Source organism: Paramormyrops kingsleyae, unplaced genomic scaffold (assembly GCF_048594095.1).
Source record: "Paramormyrops kingsleyae isolate MSU_618 unplaced genomic scaffold, PKINGS_0.4 ups29, whole genome shotgun sequence".
In the NCBI taxonomy this organism is placed as follows: domain Eukaryota; kingdom Metazoa; phylum Chordata; class Actinopteri; order Osteoglossiformes; family Mormyridae; genus Paramormyrops; species Paramormyrops kingsleyae.
The window spans coordinates 876,344-882,395 of record NW_027325967.1 but is presented as its reverse complement, the minus strand read 5'-3'; the positions used below and the strand labels follow the sequence as shown (position 1 = coordinate 882,395).

The window sequence follows — 6,052 nt, the reverse complement described above, 5'->3', positions numbered from 1 at the left end:
GCGGGTCCAGCAGAGGGAGGGCTGAGGTCTGCAGGTCCAGGAGAGGGAGGGCTCGGGTCTGCGGGTCCAGGAGAGTGGGGGGCTCGGGTCTGCGGGTCCAGGAGAGGGAGGGCTCGGGTCTGCGGGTCCAGCAGAGGGAGGGCTGAGTTCTGCAGGTCCAGCAGAGGGAGGGCTGAGGTCTGCGGGTCCAGCAGAGGGAGGGCTGAGTTCTGCGGGTCCAGCAGAGGGAGGGCTGAGTTCTGCGGGTCCAGGAGAGTGAGGGCTGAGGTCTGCGGGTCCAGCAGAGGGAGGGCTGAGTTCTGCGGGTCCAGGAGAGTGAGGGCTGAGGTCTGCGGGTCCAGCAGAGGGAGGGCTCGGGTCTGCGGGTCCAGCAGAGGGAGGGCTGAGGTCTGCGGGTCCAGCAGAGGGAGGGCTGAGTTCTGCGGGTCCAGCAGAGGGAGGGCTGAGTTCTGCGGGTCCAGCAGAGGGAGGGCTGAGTTCTGCGGGTCCAGCAGAGGGAGGTCTGAGTTCTGCGGGTCCAGCAGAGGGAGGTCTGAGGTCTGCGGGTCCAGCAGAGGGAGGGCTGAGTTCTGCGGGTCCAGCAGAGGGAGGGCTGAGTTCTGCGGGTCCAGCAGAGGGAGGGCTGAGTTCTGCGGGTCCAGCAGAGGGAGGGCTGAGTTCTGCGGGTCCAGCAGAGGGAGGGCTGAGTTCTGCGGGTCCAGCAGAGGGAGGGCTGAGTTCTGCGGGTCCAGCAGAGGGAGGGCTGAGTTCTGCGGGTCCAGCAGAGGGAGGGCTCGGGTCTGCAAGTTCAGGAGAGGGAGGGCTTGGGTCTGCAGGTCCTTGAGAGTGAAAGCTTGGGTATGTGCTTTTATTTACTGGACCCACAGAAGCACCAGAGGGATATAGTCTATGTGGGACATGTGGACTGTCTTCCATGTAATGGATCAAGTGATCCAGGTTTATTTTGCTAAATTTGATCCCTTGGTCATTAATCAAGTCAGCATTCTTTCCTTGAATTTCTGTTATTTTAAATGGCCCAAGAAGATCTCGATCTAATTTTCCTCCCTTTCTTTGCTGACTTCTTATGTTTTTCCTGAGCACTTTATCCCCCACTTTAAAATTACAAGATGTCATACCCCTATGTTGGTCCGTTTTGGCTTTTATTTTTTGTCTTGATGCTTTCATATTTTTTTTGACCACTTCAAAGACCTTTTCCTGCAGCTGAAGAGCAGGGTTGACAGCCTCAATCTGAATGGCTTGCTCCACTGTTTCATTGACCTTTATTAAATGCATAACACATAACGAAATTAAAAAGAAGATATTTTTGCATAAATGTAACTTTTAAAATAAACTGAATATGTACTCACATCGAATGTTTGTGGCACCTCTGAAAAGTATCGTGCTTCCCTTCCAAAAAGCAAATAGTAAGGGGAGTATTGAGTTGTAAGTTGCTTTTTGGTTCTTATGCTGAATGTAACGGCATCCAGATAGCGATCCCATTGGTTTGGTTCACCTTGCAAAGCTTTGCCAAAGCCCTGATTAACACAACATTAACAGTTAATTAATATAAGAATTAAGTAATATAACATGATGAATGTCATGTACAGTACATACACATATACATACACCGGTTCACAAATCCACGGTTCGGATCGTATCATGGTTTTGGGGCACAGTTCGGTTCACTCACTATTATATATACACACACACACACACACACACACACCTCTGTATGGTCCCATTCATTTTTTCAACCAAACCATTGGTCTGGGGATGGTATGGAGAACAAAAACTCCGGTCGATTCCAAAGATGCTGCAGACTTCTTTGTTGATCTAGTTAAGAATATATATGTTAATTTTTTTCAATTCATAATAAATACTATGATCTGCAAAATAAATGACCACTAAATGTAGGTTGAGGTTACTTTGATGTTAAGTAAACACCAACGATTAGAACGGGATCAGCATTTCACACTAAAGTATAATCTTAAATAACTTGTTAAGAACAAGTATATATAGCCATGGAAAAAATTTAGAGACCACTTCACTTTTCTTCGTGTTCATTGCTTTTACAATTTGTTGGAGTGTGTCTGTATAAAATGTAAATGTTACTATTGTTCTATACACTATTGACCACACCCAGTTCAAAATTGCAAATTTAAAAAAAGGTTTGGAAAAAATAATAAATAGCAAATGTATATAATGTATTATACTTAGGAAATGACAAACTAAACAACACTCATACATATATATATATATATATATATATATATATATATATATATATATATATATATATATATATCTAACCTTGTGTACAAATTCCCTTCCCTGATCTGTCAGAATCCTTTTCGGTGCACCAAATCTGTAGCAAAAGTTCACTATGCACATAGTGACATCTTCAGCATTTTTCGATGGCAGTGGAAATGTTTCCACCCACTTCGTGAAATAATCTATCAGCACACATATGTACTGGTTTCCCCTGTCCGTCATGGCCAATTTGCCCACAAGATCCATGCCAATTAACTCCCATGGTTCAGTTACCTGTCAGACAAAATGTCATATATCAAAAAATATATCAGTTGTTCAATTTAAAAGTCATACAACATACTAATCAAATATCAAATAATGAAGACTTACAATGATGGGTGGGTGCTCTTCTATGGATTTGACAGTCTTCTTTGATTGACATTCTGAGCATTGTTTAATCTGTAGTTAGAAAAAGAACATCTATTATGTTATTAAGAGAAAACATATTAGAAATAAAAATAGTGAATTATTCCTGAATTAATTCAGTAAAGTGCCATAGGTTGTTATACATTGCACGCAAAGTATTGAATGAAGCTCTAAGTTCAGGATTAATAACATACTTTTGTTGCTACTCTATGTAAAAGACTAAAAATAATATTAACAGTAATACAATGAATAACCCAAACTGATATTATTAATAACATCAAAACACAGATTAATTTAAGCACCTTGCAAGACATTTTTCCTTATGTCAGAAGGTCACGATGAAGTGTTTAAACTATGGTTTTGTAAGCTGTAGCATTACTGTACATGATTCATAAATGCTATTATTGATTCATTTTAGCCTGTGTGTAGTACTTAGTAATTGCTTTTTATTGGTGGGTGGTAATGAACAATATTTAGTCCAACTTTTACACTTGTCTGTGATGATTAAAAACTGTGCAGTTAATTTTTGTCAGTGAGACAAGATAAAACACAAAAACACAAGCCTAATGCTGTGCACCTTTTCGATATCTCGGGCCTATTTGCAGCATGTATTAGTGCGTCGGTGAATCACGTTCTAAGAAGCGCAGTTAAAGCGCAGTGAAAAAAACGTGCGTTACAATGTTACCATTCTATCAAAAATGTAAATAAACATTTATGTCACTTGGTTAAATACATTATCAAAATTAAATTGCACATATCTGGCAATGGTGTATGCAGGGTTCCTGATTTTAGAATAATGTAAAATATATATGTAAATAGTACACTGTAACTGGCGCATTAGGATCAATGTTTATGTGTTACAGTTGTATATAAATTAGTGCCGATATAACTGTTAGTATCACATGGACCTATAGACAGATCAGTGTGCTCAATATAGTGCCTGGGAATTACTGCTTATTCCTTATAGCAGGGGGAACCATTTTGCCTGGCCACTGGGCAGATTGGTTTCCCCTGTATATTAGCAGTGAGAGTGGTACATTGGAGAGTATTTCACTGTCAGTATAACATAGATGCATAGACAGCTCAGTGTAACCAATCAGTACTTAATAATAATCAATAATAATAGAAAAAAAAAAATTAAATCCAGTATCACGAACTTCTGTATGTAGATCAATATGATAGTTTGGATTATGAGCAGTGTAAATCTATTTATACGAGTCATTATTTATGTGTTGATTCATAGCAATCGTGTTATAGAAGCAAATTCTTTAGACATTTCATGTGCTGGCGAGACCAAGACGATACGAGCATTTCATGACAGCTGTTTATTAACGTATGTCTTTTTTAATTTATTGTAAATCTGGTATAATACACAATGACATATAAACAGGAAAGAAATACAATCGTGGTTACTTGACGTTTAAAACGTGCATGGTGAACGGAATATTTATGTATATAGAAAGGCTTCAAAACCCGGATTGAAATTCTCGGAAGTCTGCCATCTAGCGTATTGATTTCAAATTAGATCGTGAACGCGCATTTCAAGGGGAAACATAGGGAAACTGAATTGAGCATTTAAGGAAGTTTCGAAAGCCAGTGTTTTTTTTTCTTCAAGATATATTCGAGGAAGTTGCTCAGCTCACCATCAACACCACTGGAACAATCCTCCTTCTGAGAAGCCGCGCCTTTGCATGACCCTTTTAGTATTTGCGTTCATCATATATAAACCTCGTTTTTAATTCATTGGAAAGTGGCGGAGCAAATGCCATTAAAAATATAAATGCCAGGCTTTTCAATATTTACAATGAAACAATTTACAGGATGCTAACTTGCATATGACATTCAACTGAAAGTTATATAAAACATCCCGCGATGTTATCGCCTACTTTGGTATATTATATAGAGAAGATAGGACGTTATAGCTGGGGGGAATGTAATTTGATTCATCTTTGTTTAGTGCATTGTTGTTTAGTTGTTTCGGCAACTCCCTTTTGAAAAAAGCATTCCATGCACAGAGCGTCAGTTTAGCTTAAAAACGATAGTGCACAGCAATAAGCACTTTCTGCCAGCTGGAGATTTCGGAGAATGACGCGTGTGCCCTTAGGAATACCCGCCGGAGAGTTACCAGCGAAATACGGGCAAACAGATTTTATACCTGTGAGGGCATGTTATGTTGCCGTTGAAGGCATTCATTAAATAAAAAGCCTTCAGGCATAAATGTGTAAACAGTGCCAGACACGAAACTAGAAGAGACAGAACTAAACTACATATTTTGCTAATTTTTAAATAACCAGTAACACTACTAAGACCAAATTAACAAAACTCTCAGCAGCACGTTTCCTCCTATTTTAGTGAGGAAGCATCCACATCCTCCACGACTTATCAGCCCCAGGTTATAAGTTGTAAAGTCTGTCAAGCTCTTGGGGAAAACAATCAGCTGAGACTTGGGATGGGAGACTCACAACACCGCCACCATCAAAGGAACTCATCAGAGAATATTTTTCCTCGGGCTGCCGCGAAAAATTTACATCCAGGGTTGCCAACTCTGGTCAGCTGGCTGGCGTGAGATTTTCCATTCGAGACAAATCCGCGCATACATAGACCTTTACGTACGTGTAACAGTTTTATTACTTTGTACATAATCTGTAGGGTTTTCATACTACCCCAACGCTTTTGATCCATATTTGTTATCCAATTTTAGGTTTTATAATAGAAAACAGATTTGCGTACGATTTTTAATTATTATTTTTTTGCGTGAGCGTGAGAATAGCGCCAGATGCGCTACCTACAGAGCCACTATTATAAGCGTCCTCATCTCATTTATCACTGTATGGTACCATCACCCGATGCTGCAATAAAACACAGGCTGAAACGTACCGTGTGATCAGCTAGGAGGCTGGCAGGCTAGGAGCATGTGCCTGCGGGGGTCCAGCACGACGCGTGAGCCGGGAAGCCAGCCAAGAACGTTGAGTCGGACTCACACCATCTCGCCCACTTCCTCTTCAGTCGGCACCACACTGTTCACAGGTTCCGCTCATTCAGCTCCAGGACCACCAGACACCTTAACTATTTTCTGAAAGCCGTAAACATCCTTAATAATCTTATACACAAGTCAGTGTTATACTTATACCGTTAACTCAATTTTCCGTTTTTCATTTTATTGCTGCTGCTGTCCAGTTGTACCAAATTTTATTGTGTTGCATCACCAGGTGAAATTCTTGTGTGCTTGTACATTTGGCGAATAAACTGATTCTGAACCAGACACGCACGCGCACACACAAACACACCTACAGTAGCAGACAATTATTTATCGTACTGTATCGCTTGCTGTGAACAATGAATGGGTTGGCCCTGTAGCACCGGGGGACAACCATGCTGCCACAGTAAGTTTAACATG

General features: G+C 40.9%; 1 long non-coding RNA gene across 1 annotated transcript; it reads right to left on the bottom strand.

Annotated features, from left to right (window-relative positions):
* Nucleotides 1-792: 792 nt before the first annotated feature.
* LOC140584023 (uncharacterized) lies at nucleotides 793-5,626 on the bottom strand. Its single transcript, XR_011986076.1, has 6 exons — nucleotides 5,533-5,626; nucleotides 2,620-2,688; nucleotides 2,290-2,523; nucleotides 1,706-1,812; nucleotides 1,347-1,514; nucleotides 793-1,257 (listed from the first exon to the last, which is right to left on the bottom strand). It is a non-coding gene; the product is annotated as an uncharacterized lncRNA (long non-coding RNA).
* Between the last annotated feature and the right edge of the window lie 426 nt (nucleotides 5,627-6,052).